Source organism: Stegodyphus dumicola, chromosome 7, assembly GCF_044657685.1.
Source record: "Stegodyphus dumicola isolate Sdum_Otavi_A_Nest chromosome 7, ASM4465768v1".
In the NCBI taxonomy this organism is placed as follows: domain Eukaryota; kingdom Metazoa; phylum Arthropoda; class Arachnida; order Araneae; family Eresidae; genus Stegodyphus; species Stegodyphus dumicola.
The window spans coordinates 36,228,376-36,252,721 of record NC_140774.1 but is presented as its reverse complement, the minus strand read 5'-3'; the positions used below and the strand labels follow the sequence as shown (position 1 = coordinate 36,252,721).

The following is a 24,346-nucleotide window of genomic DNA, read 5'->3' as shown; positions in this document are numbered from 1 at the left end:
AATTTTTTATACATTTTTTAAAGAAAACAATTTCTATTATTCTAAATATATGGAGCCATCTTTAAGATGTTTCCTATTATTGGCCTTTAGAGGCGAGTAGTCTGATTTGCTGCAAGGAAACAGATCTGCGATAATAGATCTCTGGTATTTTATTGTTTTCCCGTGTAATTTAGATTGTTGCTTCGTTTAAATTCAAGGTTTTATGCAATGTACTAAGTTTTCCTAGATTTTGGTCCAAAATTTCTATTTTGAAAGCCAATGAAACAAACAGTCTTTAAAACATAATATTTTTTTTTTTCGACAGATATACCTTAAGACAGCAATTTATTAAAACTTTTATACACGACACGTGTACAGAGTTTAGTAATGAATTATACAAAATAGATGAGTAAAGAAATTAATTTTATTGCTGTTTAATCTGTTACATATATTTCTTCTAACGCTTGTAGAAAGTTTTAAAGCTTTTGAGTATTTTCGTAGAAACCATTTTGTTACGTTTTTGAATTTCTGAAAAGCTGAGAAAACTGTATCTTTAATCTGAAATGTTATTTCAAAAATAGAAGAATGATTCCGAAAGGTGCCAAACTGAGGAATAACAAGATGATTAATAGAATAGAGCTTTTGTCTACAACAAAAAGCTTAATGATTACAACAAAAAGCATTGTTCGAAGGAGTTAAAACATTTGTTATCTTATTAAGACTTTCCATGCCTAATATTTTTAGATGCCGGACCTATTACTTCTTATAGAGCAAGGAAACTACTGTCTTTCTCTTTCAAGCAGAAATTTATTACAAATCACTCCTTTTAAATTAAAGAAAGAGCCTGTGACATCCTTTACTCGAGGTTTCTAAGTTTCTGTAGCTGAAGCTAACATTTTCTGAATTAATGGAGATGGCTTGCATTAAAAAACAATAAAACGCCAGCTGTCACCCCTAGAAAAGATCTGTTTAAAAACTTTGGGCTTAGGTTCTGCTATTTCAGTCACAACACAATTTGGAAGTGCGTCAGTTTTTTTTTTAAATAGTAGACATGAAAAATATGCAGAGCTCCCGCTGGAAACCTAGGCCTCGCGAATACGGGTCGAGTTTGCTTCGAATTATACCTTGAAGGTATGCGGAAAGACGAAAAAAATACCTTGACCTTGAAAATACCTTGCGGACGAGCAACGGAAAGCAAAACTGGGAAACGTCGAGTTCGTCGAGTTACCTGATGCCTGTGACGTCAGTTTGCTTGATCCAGACAAATATTGCACGCTGATTTAAATCTTGGCATATTCCATTAAATGTTAATTATGATTACAGTTTTAATCCAAATGTAGTCGTTGGAAAGATAGATAAATGATGCATATATTGCAGAGCCTTCAAATTTAAGAATGAAGCACCAGAACTGTACTGCATGAATGGAAAAATGAAATTTCCCGAATAGAATTTACCTCCCAAACAATACCAATCTTGGTATCAAGTGACGCAAGCCAATCGAAGCATACAAAATATGCATAAAGAAAAAATTTCATAAAAGAATTAAAACAAACACTTTCTTTTCTTTAAGTAGCAGTGTAACGTATGCTAGGTAACAGCTAGTAATAAGATAAATTTTATTGAGAATATAATTACAATACGTTATAAATTTGAAACATAAAATTTAAAATTATAATTCTAATTATTATAAAAATAAACACAACTGAATGAATTTCTCTTTATCGGTGGCCTTTCCTGATGCTTGTGACGTCAGTTTAGTCAATTCTTTGTTATAGTTAATCATCTTAAGGCGAATACAGATTCTGTTCGCACATGTTTTAGACGAATTTACTTTGCTACTAAAAAGCACCGTCTGTTTGGAAAATAATTTTTTAACTGCGAGTATATTTTTCAAAGAACACGCTATCATCTGCTATTTGACAATTTTGTTTTCATACAAAATGGTGCTTTTAAATAAATAATATGCGGAAGACTATGTGTTCTTTCCGAAGAAAATTATTCGTATTTAGTTATTAAAAAATGCTCTGAAAGCCATGAGTTTTCGATATCTAAAGCAACGATAGATAATATTGTCAACAAGAAAGGGGGGAATGTAAACGTGTGGTTTTAAGGCCAAAAATTGTTCAAAATACATATCCAAGGAAAAACCGAAATGTTTCAAATGTTGCAAAGGTAAAACATTTAAAAGAAAATTTCCGAAATCAAAGGACATCAAAGCATAATCATTAAAATACTCAGTGTCAACTGTAAACAAAGTGATTAATGCTGATTTGAATTTTAAAAAGGCGAAAAAACTTAATGCGCATGTAGGTCTTCACGACATATCGCCGAAAGCAGAACGAGCTGCAGAATTGTGTATGAGAAACAATTATTCGGATAAAAATGGAAAAATATTGTCACAATAGACGAATCTTGGGTCTTTTTAAATGACCGCAGTAAAGAGAGATCCATTTATGACCATCAAAGAGAAGAAAAATGTCTTAGAACATGTTTCCAAAGAAACAAAAGAAAGTTTTTCAGAGAGATTTGTGATTATTGATGGCTTTTTGATATAACGACAAATAAAAATTAAAGAGTGTAGAAAACTGTTAAAGTGAATTTTAAAAATGTTATTGTTATTATTTATTTTCGGTTTATTTTTTATGTATTCTTCAAGTACTCGTTTCATATTTATGTTTCACAGTTTATTTTTATATAGCGTACTTTATTTTCGGAACTCAAGTAAACCACTTGAAATTATGAAATTGGTCAGTTGGTGAACAGAGGGTCCTAATTTGTCCAGTCCTGAATTAGATAATAATAGGAGACCAGTTGCCTGAAGTAAAAGGAAACTTTCTTGTTGGTAAATGACAAAGATCTTCGTACCCAAGATAACAAAAAATCTTATCAGATCTGTAAAGTGAACTGGAGAAATTCTGAGTACATCTGTCACTTTTTAGGCTGGCACTGATAACAGTTTTAAGCGTAAACTCTTTCTGTCTTTGTTTGTTCACCGTTTTCAGTCGTGTTTACATAATCGAAAAGTACATATTCCAAAGATGAATGACCTTCATCTTTTAGATAGTTTTTTTAGCCTTCGTCTATTAGATAAAGTTCCATTAACAAACAGTTCGAACTTGAAAACCTTGCGAAACAAATAATTATATGTTTTAGATTATTTTTACACTGGCAAAAAAGTATATAATAATTAGAAAAAGAAATCTACGTTAAATTCTTGCCAAAAAGAATTGATTTCATTTGTGTTGTAAGAATTATTATTAAATTAGTTAGTTGTTTATAATTTCAGCCTTCACTATACCTTCTACTTCCCGTTTCCTCACCGAAATGTAAATTGAGTTAAAGTATTTAAGCTGAGGTTTTTGGGTTGTAAGACAGCCATAAGAAATGCATGGCACTCCTTATGCTGGACGTGGCGAAAGCATTCGACTGCATAAGACGTTGTTTTACAAAACTGATCAGAATTTTTAGTGTCAGTCAAGGAAATGTCTATTCAGCCTTCAAACACAACGCTGCAGGTGTACTCCATGGTTCTTGGCTTGTGCCTCTACCGTTTTTACGTAATCAGTTTTCCCAGACATAAGCTGGATCACAACTCTGTGTTTGCTTGCTATACCGACGGTGCGCGGTAGCCATGAGCTCTGTCCAACCAGATAGTACCATCTCCGAACTCCAGGATTTTGTTTTAGATATTGAGGACTGGCCCAGAAAATGGAGATTCATTACAAATGGTTCAATGTCTAAGCTCCTATTGGTAAGGACATGTAAGTTTCGGAATGCAGCACTGAACAACCTTTGCTTATTCGGGGAAATTCTGAACCGTGTAATATAAGTTAACTATCATTAAATAAACGCTTACATGGACTTGACATGTTAAGCACGCCATAGAAAAAGTCTTTTCTATCGCCAACAAACTTTCTGTACTTCTTGGAAATTACTTTGTTCTACCTTTCAGCAAAAAAAGAAGGATAAATTTAGGCATTATAAGGCCAATTCTATGCTACTTACGTACAACGTGAATGCCAGTCTCAAAGGAGACTTCCATAAACCTTTCCTTGAGAGCTGTTCATTTTAAATCTAAGATACGTTTTAATACTATTAATTACCGGAAGCCTAATTCCCACGCTACTAAGTTATACTATTTGTTTAAGATAAAACTGTTTCAGGTACAAAACTGAAATCTGCACTTCTAGATCAGATGGCAATTCCTTTTTAGTTTGATTATTTTTACACTTTTGAAATTTTTATAAATATTTAACTTTTGAAACTTTAAAAAGAAATTATTCCAGGTGCTAGTTTGTAATTTGAAGTTCTTAGACTGCAATAATTTGTTGTTAGTATTATTAGTATATTGAAGTTAGTGTATTGAAGGTTTCATGGAAAATATGCTCTTACTGTATTATTTTGTTGTCACTGTAACTCATTATCTGCACTGGAGTGATATTGGAAGGTAATATGACTTTTCCTGTTTATAATAAAGAATTCGTAAAAATGAGACTGAGAAACGTCTCAGAATATAAATTAGTTAGATACTGCAAAATATTAAAAAAAATTCCCAAATATATTTTCACAATAAGGCTGAATGTGCTTCGAAATGACCAAATCGAATTTTAGAATTATTTACTAAAAATTAAATGACATTAGTAATCAATTTGGTTTTGTAATAGTATATAATTTAAAAATAATTAATGAGATATTTCAGGTCCAATTAAAATAAAAGAAGGAAGAAAAAGAGCTTGTGTTTGTAAAGAGGCAAAGTAGAAGCTTGTGTTGGAAATTAAACTTGAAGCTTAATTTATGTTTCAGCCATATTTATTACCATGCCATATTCACTCACTGACCAGCTTATTTATATTTCAGCCATTCTCTCATTTTAATATTTTAATTGAAATTATCTGATTTCGAATCTATAGAAAATATACCATTTTTCACTTAAACATGCTGCTATTCTCTGAAAATAATTATTAAACATGCTGTTATTCTCTGAAACTAATTATGATCTAGAAGAAACATCATAAAAGAATAAACGAATGTTTTAGATATAGAGCTGGCTATCTTTTATATGTGAATTCCTTGGGTGCTCGGAATTACCAGTCGGCTCTCTTGAATAGCTACCACTCATCTACTCAAGATTAGCACTATGGCTTTTAGCCAACACTCGGCCTCTCTGGCGCTGTTCTCAGACTGTCCTTTTACCATCTGTTAATGTTCTTCACTTCTGCAGATGCAGAGAGAAACTTCTATATTGCAGTCTTACTTTACTTTACAATAGGCACTCCAGGGCCGTTATTGCTACTCAAACCATGACTCATAACCATGGCAATGACTGCTGCGAGAAAAAGATAGAATCTTATTTGCTAAATTCCCTTAATTACCTGTATACGATGACGACCTGCATTATGATAGTAAATGAGGGGCGGGTCGCTATTACTTTGAAGCGATTATTTTAAAATAAAAGACTATAATGATGGTTGTTACTACTTAAAGAGAATTCAGATTATGTAAATCATCTTCGAATATTTGATATTTGATGTTACTATAAAAGGTCAGACAATAGGAACCAGCCGACGATAAGTGGTAAGAAGTGCAAAACTTCTGCATACCTCGAGATATATCTTTCTTTCTTTAAAAGAAATGCTCTACTGGCGTATTTTACCCCTTTCCAACTAATTTTCCCGTTTGAAAACTGGAGGGGGAATACGCAAAGTATACTATTTCTAAAGAGATTGCTTAAATGGTAAACATAGCATATTAAAAACACTCATAAAAATACATTAATATGTATTCTGTATTTCAAAGGCTTTATAAGTTTTATCAAAATTTATCAGAATATATTAAGTTACTTCAAAGGATTTATGAGTATTCTTTTTACTTGCACAAAATACTTTTCTGTTTGCGCATGCATTTCACATTGTTATCGTAAATCAGAAGTTCCTAAATCACATGCTGAAAAACGTACGGGAAAATTTCATGAATAAATATGATTTATGTAAAGGAATTACATTTTCTGCTTTCAGGAACAAAAAAATAAGTGGGTCTTATTGTTTTAGTTTCTTCTTTTTTTTCTTAATCTTATTTTCACGATCTCGATATTCATCCCGCTGTACAAATCAGTAAATGATTCTTTGTATTACGTTTATTTGCTTTTGAAATCTTATACGGATAAAATACGTCCATTAATTTTTTTTTATTTGAATTACATTTCTTACCTGAATCTCTTCCTGTTTTCAGATAAAAGCTAATTTTGAAATATTTTCCCAGTTTCTTTCAGATGCAAAATAAACAAATAATTAAAAATAAAGAATTCATTCTTCTTATATTTAATCCTTATTCATTTTTCTTAATGTCATTCTGAATCGCTTTATTCTAGAGCAAATATTTCAGTAAATAAAGAAATCTGATGATATACAGTGCCTTGTTTTTTAGTTGCATTTATTTTGCGTCATTTACAGTGAAAAAAAATCCCAAAACGTTTGTTGAGTTTTTTGCCTTACGACCAGCAGTGAGAAATCTATGTTACAAGTTTGAAGGATCAGTATCAATGCGAATAGCTAAAATATCTCTTTTAAAGTTTTCGCTAGTTTATATGAGATTAATAATGCTATTTTAGAGTAAGAATCGATGAAGTTTTGGAGTTGTTTTTCGTTTCCTTCCACATTTTCCCTTTCTTTCTGGAGAAAATGATTGTCTCCTCAGAATTCGAGAAACGCTTGATTTTCCAGTACCAATCACAAAAGCAATATTTGTTATTAGTCAATATTAATTACGGGTGTGGAAACTTAAAAGCGATAATCTTAGTTTTTTTTTTTTTTTTTTTTCTAGGCATTATATCCATTTTTATTACACTAAAATGAACAAATGCAAAACGTACTTAAAAATTACGCAAAAATACCTTCTTCTTCTCACTGGCGCAATAATCCTAATTTATTATCTAAACCAGTTCTAAGTAGTCAAATGCAGACATCTAGATGACACTAAGACAGACAAAACTACTTTGAGGGACCTGCTGGTGCTAGCTAGCTAACAACCAACATAAAACTTATATTAAAAAAATCGTTTTGTCCCAGTTGACGTGTCCACTATAATACATTAACTATGAACGCAGAAATGAAATGAAGATTCAAATCATTAAGAAAAACGTTTATTCTTTTAAATAGTGGCTCATTTATTAAGCAATAACAAAAATTTTAAATATATGTGACCTACATAATAAATAATTGTTAAAGGCTGGACTAGAGTACTTTGTATGAATATGGCAAAACACGTAAGGGAAATGATCTGCATGAAGGGAAGGAAAGCGCTTGCGTGGTAATTTTCTGAGACTTTTTTGAAGTTGACTCGTGTTTACGTTACACCATGGTGAAAAGCAAAATATGAAGTCAGTTATTCACCTGGGATCGAGACCGAGTTAAACTCTCAGTATTCAGCGATCTTAACCTTTCGGCCACTGGTAGAGTAAATAATTGTTAAAGATCTTATGTTCTATCGAATAGCAATTCTTTATAAACTATTAGGCAGGCCATAAGGAACAAAAAAATAAAGATGGTTCGTTCGATGGTGACACTTGCCACGTCACTTGAATAACAAATGTCATCGTAACGTAATTAAATATAACGTCTTCATTGGAAAACATCACTTGAAGACGTTTATAATATCAAAATTTTATCTTAACGAAAATCCAGAATCCTTTCTTGACGTAAACGAAAAAAAAAAAAATCATTTTTTAAAGCAACAGTTGTTCAAGCATATTCTAGACAATACATAAAAATTGATATTTAAAAGAATATAGTAGACTTTCAAAAATAAAAAAGTAATTAACTATTATTTTTCTTGTTACCAATTTATTTCGCGAATAATTTAACAGTTAGTTTTACATTCCGAAGAAAATACTTTGGGTTACCAGTATCCTAATGAAAAAATGATTGTTGATTATATTGTAAATAATATCGCAAGAATTTATTTTATTTTCTCCTTTTCTAACAACCAATAGTTTGCCCTTACGCAAAAAGTAAATAAAAAATAGCAGTAGGTCGAAATTCGTGAAATTAAATTATTACACCTTGTCAATATATCATTAGATTGTTTGCTTTTTCTCACTTTTTACAGCTCGCGAACAAGCATGAAATTTATTGAAACTATTCAAGTCACAAAAGTCCAGCTGTTTCAACACGCAATGTTCCTACTGCAAATAGTAGAATACGATTCGCAAATTCAGTAAAGTATCTTTTTTTCCCATTCCATGCAAATAGAAATTATCACGTGCCAAGGTTAGAGAAAGTCTATGTATATAACCCGCTGTACTCCTCCCATCACAGTATTTCTGAAATTTTTTAAACTGGAAGTTTTAATGCCTGAAAACGGCAACACAACTCGGGTTAATGTATTTTTATTTTGTTTTTATCTCTGTAACAGAAGACGTCTACCGGGTGTTAACTACTTTGGGACTGGTAATGTTGTGTTGCATAGTATGTGACAAGCTTGTACAGTACTGTGCAAATGGGATTAGACCCAAACCGGATGACGTGGATTTAAAGGCCTTTTATGAAGGACGACGTAAGTTCGTTTTAAATCTTCCTTCCTGACGATAATTTCATTAATTAAAGCTGTAATGCTTGAGTTTCATTATTAAAATTACCACATTAAGATCTATTAATAAAAAAAGATAACTTAAAAGGCCATTTGTAAGAATTTTTTTTTTTTTTTTTTTTGTAATGAATGTAGTCACAGAGTTCATTTTTTTGTATTCGAGTTAGAACTGAGGTTTAAGTGATAAAAAATATCAACTATATTTGGCTATGTTCCCGTTAACTTCTAACATTTTCTTTAATTATTGCGCAAAAATTTCAGAAATAAGTTTATCGCTTACTTCCCTTAATTACCATGTAACGTAGCTTCTGAAGAAAGCGCTTTCTTACTGTAATCATAAAACGAATTTTTCTCATTCTGAATGTCTGGCTTGTAAATTAATTTTATTTCGTTTATAATTATCTGACGATATTATTTCGGCTCAAAAAATTACCAAGATATCGCCAGAGTGCAGTTTATCAAGACCTGGATTATCATACTGAAATACGAAAGCTTGAATCAGATAATTTTCTCTTTCAACGTAAAACACGTATATAATATATAACTCATACCTAATAATATGTTGTATATAACTCGCATATGTATTTAGAGGAATACGTATTTCAAGAATACACATTTTCAGCCTCCAGAAGTTAGCATGTGCAAGTCTTGAACTCCAAGTTGTACATTTGTACATTTCTGGCGAGAATCTGCCCCAGTTGGGAATGGTATCGTTCTCTAAAATTGCATATTATTTAAGGAAAAAGTATTAGGATTCCTATTAAAGCATAATTATAATCAAATAAGCTTAGCTATAATTGTCAAATATTATTTTATAGTTCTCTTAAATTAGCGATGCATAATTAAAAGTAAAATTTTCTTTTTAATCCGAACTAAGGTTTCATACTAGGAAAACTGAATCAACAAAAGAAACTTTCGGTTTTCTGGCGTAACTTAAATTTTATCAATAGTCGCTGAACACTGGTAGTTCGGTCCGATGGCTCAAATCCCGCGAACGGGCTGGTAGCATGGACGTTTCATGGTTTTTCCAATGTGTAACGTGTGTACGAGCCAGTTTTCCTTAGAAAGTCCTCCACAAAGGCGTCCCTCTCCTTACGCAGATAGGGGTCCCTCGAGGCTTTGCCGTAATCACATAAACCAAAACAGTCGAATATAGTGAATTTATTTTTATGATGTCTGGAACTGTTAAAGATGCTACAAAAAAAAACATAGCTTTCATAAAGCAAACTTGGATAAATTTTGATGTTTATTACAGCTGAAACCTTTAGAAATCCTAGAAATACTTTTAGGAGGAATTTCTCTCTATTTTAAGTTAGTTACTTTTTAGTATGAATTGGAAAATGATGCCCTTAAATTTATTTATAGGTAACCCATTTCTTAGACTCAATCAATTAAAAATACTAATACATCTGTCGATGATTGTAAAGCTAACGCATTGAAAAAATGTTGCGTTTAAATTATGTCGGTTGTATAAAATATTTCGAAATTTTAAAGCTAATAGGTAGCTTTTCTCTGATACTTGAAGCTTTGGTTTAATCCTAGTATCCGGTGCACACGGAATTTGGCGACTTTATGATGAGCAGTAAAAACGGGACATATACGATGAGTAGTTAACGGGTCATTCAAAGAAAATATATAGTTAAACATAGTATATACTCGTACTATGTATATAGTATATATATATATATAGACGTTCTTCGGATCATTTTTGGTGTTGGCAATAATTTTCGCGCCAAGGCTGCACCGTATACTAGGATTCTACCGAAGCGGTTGCTAAAACTAAGTTTACTAAGTAGTAATTTTATTTTACGGCTTGTTTAAATTGCGATATCGTGTGGATCAATAACATCACCCCAGATCTACTTCTAACTAAAACCAGCCGGGCTTGGAACTGGTTATCGCAAAGGATTGAAAACTGATATAGAGAGGGTAGGAAAACCTACAGAAACTGGGATAACTGTCCGGATATAAAATTGATAATTGCGCACAATTTTTATTATCCAGCCATCCTTGCTGAATTGTTAAAAATTGTTGTCAACAATTTCACAACAGAACGAACTTCTTCGATGATAACATTTCGCAGATTGCCAAGGCTTCGCCAACGGCACTGTTTGAATCACTGACAAAAACACAACTTAGCGTCGTCATGTTTGAATATTTTATTTTTTAATTTTAAAATATGCGCTTGTGGAATTTGCGGAAAACCTGAGGTAAATTTTTTTCAGAAATACAGAATTTTGACGCAAAACTTCAAAAGATTCAACGAATCTCCTTCAAGTTCGGACACTTTAGTATGAAATACGGAATCAGTCGTGACTCTTACTCAGAAATTTATCCATGCTTTTCGAACCGCCAAGGCCGCCATTTCGAACATTTGTTTAAAACACCATTTTGAACATTCAGTTTTACCAGAAAGTACACTTAGTTTTCATATCGAACTATAACCTTACGTTCCCCAGAAAACTAACCTTGTAGGTGTAAAATAAATTTCTGTGACAGTTTAAAATGCGTATCTATTTTTCTGATGCACTCTGTATCTCTTAAATAACGATTATTTCATTTACTATTGTTGTAGTCTTTGGCTTGAAATCACCTGATTTCATTGTAAAATCTGCAGTTTACTATGAGGAATGAAGCAATAAAGGAAAATATTGATTAAAATTGTTAGTCTTTGGAACTCGTAAAGTAAAATTTTATTAAATAGGATTTTGTGTACCCTTCTGGGTTGATCTTTACAATATGGTAACTGGTAGTTTGGCGACATTTTGGAGGCGATAAAGGTTACTACCTGGGACTTTGGTAATAATGTGAGCAGTACTCAGTTCCGATTACGCATTATTTTGTGTGAGGGAAATGAGAGATCATGGGATATGTTATGTGATATTAATGGACGAATTACGGTTCTTGAATCGGAAAAGGGGGGGAAATCGGGAAAAAATCTGGAAATTTTGTATTTGGTTTATTCTGTGTTGTGTGAAACAGTGTTCGTGAATTTTTGGATCCCATGGCCGTAACTAAAGAAAAGTTTATCGGACACGTAATCAAGATTCTGAAGAAGATTAGGTAAGTTAGTATTTTTAATTATTTGAGGATATTATTTTTATGCATTGTTCTAAATGTAAGGTGGAAAGGAATTTGGTATTATTGGGAAAATTGTTATTAGCAATGATTTAGTTTAAAGTAATTAGGATTGTAAGGTAATTTTTATTAATTTAATGTATGTGCTCATTTATATTTTAAGTAGTGTTTTTGAATTTAATTATATTTTAAAGAAATGATAGTTATTTTGTGAATTTTATGTTTGTAGGAATTTGGTATACGTTTAAGTTGAAATAAACGTGCATGGAAATAATTTAAATATTTGATACTAAGTATTTGTAATGCTTGCGGTATGAATTCGTTGACGTGTATAATGTAATAGATGATTTAGAGGTAAAAGTTTTTGGATATTTTATTTATTTTATATGTGGAAATGTTCATATTTGTAAAGGGTAAATACTTTTCCGCGATCAGGTAATTTCATATATGTTCTTTTTACCGGGTTTAAAGATTGAGAAAATTGTCATGTATTTTCGTGAAATTTTTCTAATTTATGAGAAAAAAGCAGTGTACATGGATATAGTGAAGAGTGTGCGCAATGCCATTTTTGTGCAATTCTGGGATGTTTTTTTAAGTAAAAATAAGTCGCCGTGTACATGGTTTGTGTGTATGTGTTATTTTGAAAAACGCGTAAGGAGTATGGTATTGTGCACTTTTTCCCAAATTTGCAGTGAATATTTGTCATGATTAAGCAGTTTTGTTTGATAAAATTTCTAGCATAAGTGTAATTCGGCTACTAGATTGTTGGAAGAAGTGTTCAGTAGATAAAAAGAAAAGAAACATGTCTTTACTTCGTGAAGACAAAATGGCGGCGGGGAAAAAAAAATCGAGGGTTGCTGTAGGAGAGTTGGTCGCGAAATTTTCGCCAAAAAAACGCCAAGTTACCATAATGTAAAGATCAACCCTCTTCTGTTATCAGGACCAGATTCAGAAATGTATATATGTATGAATGTATGTATTCATAAGTGCCTGCATACATGTTCGTATGTATGCGTGTGTATACATCTATATATATGCGCACATACATATCGCGTTCCAATAACAGAAGAGTACAAGATTTTATGTATGCAGCTTAATCTGAAAGCAATATGCAATTTAAGCACAATTCATCTAATATTACATACTTAATAATTCAAATATAGGATATGTGTAACGTATTCTATGTATAAGCCAATGAACGAGATTTCTCAATGCAATGCAGCAATTTGTATCATCTATCTGGCCGTAAATTTTAATTACGGTTATTCTTCCGCAACGTGAGTTATGGTCAAGGAACATGAGGAACCATTCGAGAACTAATTGGCTCACACCGGGCAGAAAAAACAAATGAGTTTATAGCATTAAACTGGTTTCTTTTGTTCAGATTTAAATCAAAATATGCTTTCCAAAATATTAATTTTTAATCCAGTTTAATATCCATTATTAATTTTTAATTGTTTATTTAAATATTTTAAGCTTATGCACAGCATGAGATTTGTAGATTTGTGACAACTATTGGAAGGGATTATTTAAAAGAATCTGAGTAAATGAACTAAGATGAACGACTGAATTTATTACGCATGATTTACTATATCTGTTTACACTATTTGTTTACTACGCGTTTTCTCATGCGTGAAAAGCGATGTTCATTAACAAGTTAAACGATGCATCTACACATGGCCATACTTCACAAGATTCCTTAAGATACAAGGAAAGTAAAGTTAGGAATTTAATCTTTTAACAAAAGGCAGAAGAAATCAGCTTAAGATTACAAACAGTAACTAAAATTACGCGACATAAAGTTGAAGATACCAAAGGACGCAAATTTCGTTTTAGCGTTTACCTAGTACGATGCGGGTTCTGGGTATCTAATTGTTATATTTTAACTAATTATATTTTTACGCCAGAAATGTTTATAGCCAAGGCCTTTTCATAAATTCTAACACATTAGGCTTATGAATTGTTCATTATCCACGCAATCTGAGAATTACTGCCTTCACAAAAGAGGCAAGACCAGTAATGTTTTCTTCTAAGAAACCTACAAAAGGTAAAATAACAAAACTGTAGATGAATATTTTTAAATATTCTCTTCGCAATCGTTATCGTGTATACCAATGTATGTAAATTCAAATGCACTCAAAAAGCAGACTTAACGTTTGCACCAACAACTCTTATTGCTTTCTTTTTCTCCGGTATTAAAGGACAATTGCAAGTTTATATTCTACTTAACAGTAAACGTAATTTCTTCAGACATCTCATCATTTAGTTCATCAGACGCGATAGCAATAGAGGTTATATCGTAATTTTCATTACTTCTATATTCTGCTTAGAAGCTCTGATGGGTTTAAAATTACCTGGTATAAGAAATACCTAATATGCCAAACAGTGGGAAAAACCGGTAAATACTGCCTCTATGGTAGTTATATTGGCCTTACAATCTCTAGCTTCCAGTAAATAGTGGCACGCATAGAAACACTGGACACTGTTCGGAACGATGGTGATGTCCTTGAAAGAGACCAGTGAACTGCTTTGATAAATCTTTCTATACAGGCTGATTGTTTTACAAGAACTGAACGTAGTGATTGAGGTATGAACCGTATATACATATATATATAAATGAAGTGATAAAATGAAAAACCGGCATCAATAGGAGATTCTATTCGTCTAGGGAGGGATACTCAATTTGGTTCCTATCGCCCAAGACTGGGTGACTTAAGCTTTTACGGTGGGTGTTGGAGGTGTTTGACAGTCTTTCCACTCGTTGAATTAGGTATGTTTATGAATGGAACAGAGCTCTTGGTGAAGTCAAAGTTCGATTAGTGATGCAAGAATGGTTACGCTTTCATCAGAAAGGATCATTTTCCTACGGTATTTATTCGATCGCCAAGGGCTCATTTTTAAATGCCTTTGATAATTAGACGGTACTAGATGCTAAATTGAGTAACTGGACGAAAACTATTTTGAATACTGACAACTTTAGTGTTAGTAATTAATACAATGTAAACGAATTTGTTTTCCTCACTAGTGAAGTGAGGTAAGTGGTTAAGACCTCTGGTAATTCGACCAGGGCAAAACGAGCTGGTTGCTTCATAAGATTTCAGGATTTTTCCTATCTGTAAGGTGAAAGCGAGGTAGTTTCCCTCAAGTCCTCCATGAAGACATCCCTCCTCTTAGATAGCCTCCAGGTACTTTGCCGTGTTCAAATAATCTAACTACTTAGCGCATTAATATTTATGTACCGATTCAAATCATAAAATGACGTTATACATAGCATATACCTAAAACAAATTAGCTCACCATTGGCCGAGCAGAACATTGGTAATTCGGTCGGAGGTTCGAATCCCTCTATCGGGCTGGCTGCATTGGCGTTTTCTGGGTTTTCCTCACGTGTAACATGCATACGAGCCAGGTTCCCTTAAAAAGACCTACACGAAGGCATTCCTTCTCTTAGGCAGATAGCCTTCGAGGCTTTGCCGTAACCGCATAAACATAAAACCAATAACACATAATGAAGAAAAGATTTTTTGGCTCCACTAATTTTTGAATTGTGAATACTGTTTAAAAGGTTTGAACTGTACTTCACAGAAACAGCGAGTCCTACAGGACGTCACTATTTGAAAGATGCTGATTAATATTGGGCGGAAGTTATCAAAACGCTTCGATTAAGATTTGGCTTGGTTTATTTAATAGGAGAGCTCTTTGCCTAATAGAAGCGATGCCTTCGTGGAGAACCTTCTAAGGAAAACTGGCCGGTATAGACGTTACACAGGGAAAAGCCACGAAACTACCCATGCAGCTAGCCCATTCACTGGTATTAGAGTCCCGGACTAAAATACCAGTTTCAGAAACTTTAATGCTGGCCCGCTGGTGGTTGTAAAGAACTTTGAATTCTAATATTCTTCTAGAAACAATGTTGTTTATTCTATCAGTATAAATGGTATTTATTAGTAGTTTCGTATTATTTACTAGCAGGATTCCTTTATCAGTTCCGCTGCATACTCGCTATTCGAAACGGATCGTACATCGAAGTAGTATTGTAAACCGTTAACTAAATGGAATCTTTTCAGCATTAAAAATAAGGCAATACAAAGGTAAAATAAAATGCAGCCTAGCGATAGATTACTATATTTTACCTTGATAATCTTGGAAATTGCCAGTCAACACTTTTGTCAGACATCAATCTCTAATCAATTTTCTGTTTATACTTCCCTCTTATCTTCATTCTTTTTCATACTCGCATTGCTAAAACAAACATTTTTTTTTCTCAAACAATTATCACCAGAAAAGCATATTAACGTCTCCATAAACATGAGGGATAGATTATTAAAAATTGCATTACTTTTTGTTCCTTGTCTTTCATGTAAAACAAAGATAACGTATCCAGATATGATACACACTGTTTACATAAAAGATTTTACTTTTGTTTCGAATAAGCTTTGCTATTTATCTTCTGATAGCTGGATCCTTTGAGGTTTGAATATTTTTAAGATAAGACCGAATAAACTTACCATTAATTTCATTAATATTTCTGAATTTGACTTGCATAATCTAAGAATAAAAATAAACAGTACTGCTTTAACAGGGAAAGAAAGTAACAAACGATTACATGTGTAAAATACTTGTACATAGCTTTTAAAGCAATTTCATACTTGTCTAGAAGAAAATTCAATTTCAATACAATCACAATGCATTTAAGTACCTCTTTATTTAATAGTAGACAAAATAATTGGCAAACATTTACATCTTGGAACTAAAATCAGAAGGTTCATCTTTTGTCTAGACATGTGGTTGAATGCGAAACATGTTAAACTATTTATCAGAATAAATTAGTCGGAGATAGAAATGTCCTGCGACTATTGATGAAGCATGAGCATTTAACCGACTATAATAAGAGACAAAATAGACTTGTACACTTGGTTTCAAAGAACGGTTAGGTAACAGATTTATAAGTGCTAGTAATTTATATAGCGGGACGAGTTTTCGTGATCACTATGGCAGTTGCAATATTTCTCCCCTTGGATTTTCCGGAATTGAAGCGTTCTGTGCAACAGCCTGGAGTTCTGCAAAACATAGCATTGAGCAAGCTAATAATATTTAAACGAATTTTTTCAACCAACAATCTCGCACGCTGAGATACAAAAATATGCTTTATTTCGAAGTGTTGCCACTGTTGGCTTTCAGATCGTAGAGTTTGTTAATAAAAATTTTGTAAGTTTTACAAAATATGAAATAAAAATAGCATTGTCAAACATTCAATATGATTCTTATATAAGGTCATGTTATGACGTTGAAGAAAGTACGCGATTTCACGTGACGTCAATGTATGTCAAAATTGTTTCGTTGATGTCAGCATTTTAAATAAATAGCGCTTTTTTGTTTCGGATTAGGTAATTGACACGATATGTTATTGCTACTTTCTTTTATTGGTATTGAGAAAAAGTTGTTATATTACATTAAATTTAAATCATGACGTCTGGCTTATTAATCTCAAGTGTTTGTTTCCCGGTTTGATAACAAACATTATTTGCGAATTGGATGTTGCTTGGAAAGAATGAACTCGTTTCATTTATGCTGAAATATTTTTATACATTTTTTCAGATATGCATAGAATATATAAGTTTTGCTTTGGCCGCAGCTCGTTAGTTTCGTAGTAATTTATGTACAAATTTGTCTTGAATATTAGTCTAGAAATTCTGAGTGGGTGAAATGGATGAGAAAGTTTGCTCTAATGATGCTTACAAAAGATAGAACATTTAAATTTAAGTACTTAAAATAATTTAGTGATTAAAATTACAACGCTGAGAAATTCTATTTTCTTCAATATTTCCATTAAAAATAATAAAAGTAGCTAAATTAATAAGGTTGCTGAACAGGGATGTTTGGGTTCACTTTCCTCCGATCGGGCTGACTGTGATGATGTTTTTGTGCATTTCCTCACATGCAATATAAATATCAAACAGTTTCTCTTTAGAAAAATGGCCGAGAAGTGCAGTGGGTAAAAAACGTATTGGCAATTGCCTATAATTTATCATATTAGCTAACAAAGGAAATACTTGACAATTTTAGCTGGACATGAAGAACGCAGGAGGTAATAAACATACAAATACTAATGACACTTTCATTTTAGTATACGTTTTACACAAAATATACAGCAAAATGTGGGAGCAAAATTTAATGCTTTGTATTCCTGCCATTTGCATTTATATCAGCTTTTTTAATCTATTTCTCATAGAGAAAACCATTGTACTATTGTCTTGGTTGTACTATTGGGAGTTTTGTGCCATTCTTGCAGGAGTATAAGCTTAAGTTCATCTTTACACGAAATTTCGCTTCCTGACTTCTAGGTTCAATAAATTTTCATAAATGTTTAAGTGGATTTATATCAAGTGATTGAGGCAGTGTCTTTAACTGGCAAGGAGCGTTATAGAGTAACTACTCCCAGGTGAGGTTCACTGTATGCTTAGGGTCATTGCCTTGTTGAAACACTAATGATTTTCCTAAGCCAAGTTTTAAGGCACTGAATTTCAAGTTATGGCGCAGTAAGTCAATGTACGTACATGCTGTCATTATACCATCAATGAAGTACAGATTACCAGCTCCGTTTGGGGGAGGCTGTTGTACAGCCTTAAACTACGGCGCTCTCTTCGCCATACTTCCCAGTCGGTGTTAAATGATGTTTTTCCACTTCAGAGCTTGGCTTTCTCCACACATACTGTCGTCCATCTCTTCCGAAAATTTTAAACTTCGATTCGTCTGGGAAATATAACTCTGTTCTAAAAATCGTCTGCTAAATTGACAGATTTTACAAAATCTAAACTCTTTCTCCTGTTTATTTCTGAACTGAAATGTTTCTAGCTGGCCTTCCATAATAACTTCCTTCATGTAAAACATTCCGTATAGTCTGTACACTAAACGTTTTATGCGAAGTATTGGCAACATCTTTGGCTAACCGAGGTGCACTTATTTTACAGTTTCTCTTAACCTCTGAAAATGCCACGTTTTTCCCTTGCAGAAAATATTCGAAGCTGTCCACTTCTAATCTTATTTTATGCCGATGTCTCGTTGAACCTTTTTTTACAACACTTCTAACAGTAAATTAATGTTCAGTTGTAGTCCTATAGCACGATACGTCAGATCTTCTATAGCATCTTTTATTCCTATAGCACGATACGTCAGACATGACTCATCGTTTATGGTCTTTTCCTGCTTTGTGTTTGCGAGTTTTGCATGACTATGCTTTAATGAATATAATTTTTGCAAAGTTTACAAAAAAACAAAATGCTGCAATGCAGTTTATTCTTTTGTAGCATATATATGGCAATTTTTTCTAAAGTATTTGTAACATTTATATATCAGTTGTTAGGGAAGCCATCAATTGGAACCAGTGAACCCTGGAACCAGTGAAGGGTGAAAATTAGAAAACGAACTAGCAAATCGTTTCCATGATTTTACGTGATTTTAAAAGTTGCTAAATTTGTGGATGTTTTACACGGAATTCGAATTCAGATTTCTTCTACCTATTATGATATCTATTACCTAGCTGAAAACACGATAATGATTGACAATATAATCATTGGTATACGGGTATCTTTTTTATACAAATAAGTGTTATAACAAAAAGTGATTCTTAAAATGTATATTTTTGCCAGTTGCTACTCGGTATAAAGTAGAATTTTAAATTTATCTTTCAAGCTACCTGACAGCAATACTTACTATAGAGTGAGTAAACAGAAATAAACAATGTTTTTATGTATTACATCATATATGTAAAGTTTAAAAGATGTTTCTAGCTAGTTTATAGCTCACCGGAAAATGTTTGCGCATATGCTGTGGGCTGCAAAATGTTGCTCAAAAGCTAGAACTAGGTGATCAGGGACAAATCAGGGAGATGTTACTTTACTTTAATTTCATACAAAACAAAAATGAGTATGATAGTAAGTACTGCAAATTAAAAATCAACTCTGTAGTAACCAAATAGTTAGTTGAAAAATTTATTAGTCTTGATCATTTATAAATTAAAACATGGCGTTATAACACGTAGGAAGTATTTAAAAAATTCAACTTAAAAAACTGCAATTGGAAAACATTTAATGTGACTGTGGCCAGTTTCTTGGTTCCAAGCAGTGATATGCATCTCTATTTTGCTTAGTTTAAGCCAGGGTTTCTTAAACTTTTTCAGTCGCGACCCCCTTTTTATTAGAGTTTATTCGCGACCCCCAGGACCCCATAATATTTACAAAAAATTTGAGGGACTCCATTAGTATTTCGCAAATTTTATTAGAGTTTTTTTATTAGAGTTTTATTAGAGTTTATTCCCTTTTTATTAGAGTTTATTCGCGACCCCCAGGACCCCATAATATTTACAAAAAATTTGAGGGACTCCATTAGTATTTCGCAAATCCGACACACGCGTGAGTGAAACTCAACTTTTTCACTTGTACAGTAATATACTATTGCAGTTTTAGGTAATTAACATTACTTTCTAATTTTAAGACTTAGACCAATGTGAAAATTCTAAATAAGTAACAGACGAAATGACAGCGGCACGTGCAAAACAAGGAAAACGAACGTTTAAATTATAAAACGAATGCGTGGAAACGTTTTCATTTTTTCCTTTGTCTGTATTGTCTGATCTTTATCTATTTTCAGATACATAGTGTAAAAATATTTAGTAATTGCAAAATTATTATAATAAGTTAAAAAAATATCAAAACTGCTAAAATTTTGGCGAACCTCTGCTGCAGGTCCCGCGATCCCCTTGGGGTCACGACCCACAGTTTAAGAAACCCTGGTTTAAGTCTTAAAAGTGACTCTACTGCTAGTTTGTTTCGATAGTCAGATTTTTAAATAGAGAAATTAGGAAAATACAATTTGGCATATATACAGTGAGCCAAATGATAACTTTTAGAGCTGTATCAGACAGTTCTGAATATTCATTTCGAGCTTAAAACTAAAAATTGTCTAATTCAAATTCTTTGAAGACAAATTTGAATTCATCAAGTGATAACTTAGTTTTTTGGTTAAACGGAATGAAAAAATATTTCAAATAAAACACACTCGAAAGGATTTCAGATCCATTAAGAGTCAATCTTTCAGAAAATTGTTATTAAATTACTGTTTAAGATCAATCAAGACAGTTGTTATCTTTAATTGATTCAACAACTTTTAGTTTTTCTATAACCAAATATCTAAGGTAGAAAATGTTGCAAAATTTTCTTGCAGTATGGGCACCACAAACCAATTTTTTCTGTAAAGGCCTTTGATTTTCATATTAGCTATGAATATATTGAATTGCTTAACGAGCTGGCTGCATGGGCATTTTCGTGGCTTTTCCCCGAGTGTCACGTATGTTCGAGCCAGTTTCCCTTAGAAAGGCCTCTACCAAGGCATATCATTTCCCTTAGGCAGATATCCTTCAAATGCTTTATCATTAAATAAACCAAACCCGGAAGATTTAAATTATTCAAATAATTCAATTTGAGAAAAATATCACTTAAATAAGCTAACCTACATAGCCATTCCTTGTAGGTTAAAAACTGTGAAATTTTTATTATCATTATGATTGTTATATAAAAACACATAAGCACTTCATCTTTACGCTCAGTCTTGGTAGAAACCATACCCTCGAAAGCCAACTCACCTCTGTATGTAAAAAAGCTATTGATGTTTGCTGCCATTTCTCCCCACATTTGCGAAAATATACTTGAGAACCCATCTTTATAAAATTTATTACTGTAACTCCAATATCGAAGACCGACTTTTAGTTCGGTGGTAAGAGCTTCTTTATGAATCACAAAATTAACCCAAGTTACATTGGAAGTGACTTCTTTGATTCGGGCTAGACACCCGCTGTCTTTTCCTACCATGTCACGAACTCAATCACTGCAGACCCTCCACCACAGTTTTATCAAGAAATATTGTTTCCTGTGATGTAAGAATTTACCAAAAGATGTCTTCTTCCGTAGCCCATTGTAGTTCCTTGTGAAAAAATTGACCACCACTAAAGCCCGAAGTACTACCCACTTTATTGTGGAAGTATCTAATAGGTGGGTCACTGTTATCTCCTATGAAAGGATGGCTAATTACAGCCATGCCTTCTCCAGGACTGGAACCCGGGACCTTCCGTATCGCAGAAGGCTCTCCTATCCACTATACCGTCTGGATGACGAGTAGTATTTAATAAATCTGCTTTTCATTTCCGCCAAACATAATACCTGCTATATCCTGGGCTGCTGGAATAATTAACTCTTCAATAATTGTGTACGGCTTGCCAGTTTCAGCTAAACAATAGCTCCCGACTCGTAAGAAACCTTCAGCGATTTTTTTAATATCAGTAAGTGTTTAAATTTCAGATATTTTTCTGAAAAAATTCAATAATTTTTATCTTTGGATTCTGAGCGTTTGGTGTGTAAATAACTCTTCAGTTTATTAGGTTTCAGTGACTCGTTTGACAGTGCTGCCAAGCACAGAACGCATTTAGCCCTTGGTTCATCATCTTCACTACATGCAAACCATATTTTATAAATTCATATTCGAATTTACGAAACCGTTCCTTGCTTTTACTTTATGTCGGTAGAGGCAGAAGTCACCAAATGTATTTGGTCGGTTTCAGAAGTTAAAGCAGTCGAATTCGAAAGGCTCTTCCGGTTTTTTTCATTACCAGTTATTTCAGTTATGCTATCAGTGTTTAGTTACTTGTCTATGAGAACTTAAAAATTTGTAACTCTGAAAGCAATTCATTTAACCAAATACTAATATGAAATTATAAACCAAATGAATATTTAAAATAACAAAAATGTGCCCCGTTGACGGTAAATAGAACCTGCGATTTCATCACTTACGAGTACGTTCTTTGAAAATGAACTTTGAAATGTTCTTTGAAATGTTTACGAGTACGTTCTTTGAAAATGAACGCGATATTGCTGTCTATTAGGAGTATCGCTCTCGCCTTTACAACTAGTACTAGTTGGTAGCGGTCGCTATAGAAGCAGGGCTGATACATCTGAAGTAGGGATGAGCCAAGTGAATGCTTTATTTTGGTTTTGACGAATTTCGTCATTTAAACGCGCCAAGATGGGAAGCTGCAAGGCAATACTTCATGACACCTTCACGAAAATGGATTAGGCTCGTTTCTTCGGCAACAGACAGCTGCAGACTTTCTGTTGAGCTGTTTTTTATAGACAGTATACGAGTCATTGGAAGCACATCCAGGCCAAATTAAACTTTCGAACACTGGTAGTTCGACATAGGCTCGATTCCAAGCAAACAAGTTGGCTGCATGGGCGTTTTTGTCCCATGAGTAATGTGGATGCGAGCGAGTTTTCTATAAAAATAGTCCACCATGAAAACATCTCTTCCCTTTCGAGTTAGCTCTAGAATACTTTGCCATAATCAAATTAAACCAAGTTAATCAGAGATAGTCTATATATTTGAAGTCGTTCTAAAAATAGACTAATCTGCCTAGAATCGTATTTCATATTTTAAAAACCAGACATTTTGTTCCAAAGTTTGCCAATGATGTATTCAATTAAATTTATTTACAATTTTTGCATCCTTGTGACCCATTTGGGCTTGCGACATATGGATTGAATACCACTGTTCTATATCGATCCGGTCGATTGTTAGTGTGTCCAGCAGCGGCTGAGTGAATAAGAACACTGATCGCTGGTAGTTCACAGTTGGAATCCTCTAGAGTGAATTGGTTGTACGGTGTTTGTGGAAGCTACTTTCCTTTCAGCATATCAAAAATGCATACCTACAAATAAGCAGATATTTAGGTGTATTCAAATAAATAGATAATTCTTAGTGATTTGAATTCACTAATTTTATGTGTAAAGTTTCGTGTTTTTGCCCTTGTGCAGTGTGAATTAGACCTATCTGAAGTACGTAGGCATTCTTTCCAACATAGCCCTGTGCTGTGTGGAATTCCAAAACCGGTAATCTGAGTTATGAATCAAAATCAAGGCAAGAATTACGACCGAGGCTGTAAGATAAATGTTTTGAGACCTTTATCCAAAATAAACTTTGCATGTGGGTAATGCGCATATGCTTACTGATGTAAATTATTGGTTAAGAGTTGGTCGGTTAGAAAATCTTAGAACAGGTCTTTTTGTTTCAACAACTAAAATACCATTGGTAAAATCCTTAAAGCATGTTTGGAGTAGTTTACCAACGTTATAGTTATACATAAGTTTTAATATATATGGTATCCGTAAGTGCAACACAGCCACCAAAGGGCCTCACCTATGCGCCAGCAGCGAGAGCGAGGTGAAAATGGAGTATGACATAGGCAGTCTTCAATCCCACGCGAAGGTGGTAAGATGTCTCCACGAGAAGGTGATTAGAAGTAGGTCTACACGTGAAGGTGTTAAATATGAACTATGTTTTCACGAGGAGGGGGTAAATTGAACTGCATAATACTACAGCAAGTGCGAGTAGGCATTAAGCTACTGTTATAAGATTGGTAAAAACCTATCCAGAATCCTGTTTATATCAAACGGCACTGTGATTCGATTTAATGTACCTTCTTCTGTTATTTTTATTAAATGTTCTGTGGTAAGGAAAACGTTGGAATTGTTATTTAGCATCTTCAACTCCCCTACCGCATGTATTTGAAATAATGAATAAAATGTGATACGGCATCGGGTCCAAGCATTGTTGCTACCGTTATACCCTATTTGGTCTTGTTCTCATGGCGCCATTTATA

At 33.2% G+C, this 24,346-nt stretch overlaps 1 long non-coding RNA gene across 2 annotated transcripts in view; it reads left to right on the top strand.

The window, feature by feature from the left end:
• The window catches only part of LOC146996155 (uncharacterized), an 88,560-nt gene that overhangs the window by 38,652 nt on the left and 25,562 nt on the right, over positions 1 to 24,346 (top strand). The window contains exon 2 of one of the 2 annotated variants that reach the window (XR_015041966.1): positions 8,389 to 8,529. The exons of the other annotated variant lie outside the window; for it this stretch is intronic. This is a non-coding gene — a long non-coding RNA (uncharacterized LOC146996155). The remainder of the gene's footprint in view (positions 1 to 8,388; positions 8,530 to 24,346) is intronic. 2 annotated transcript variants of the gene reach the window in all.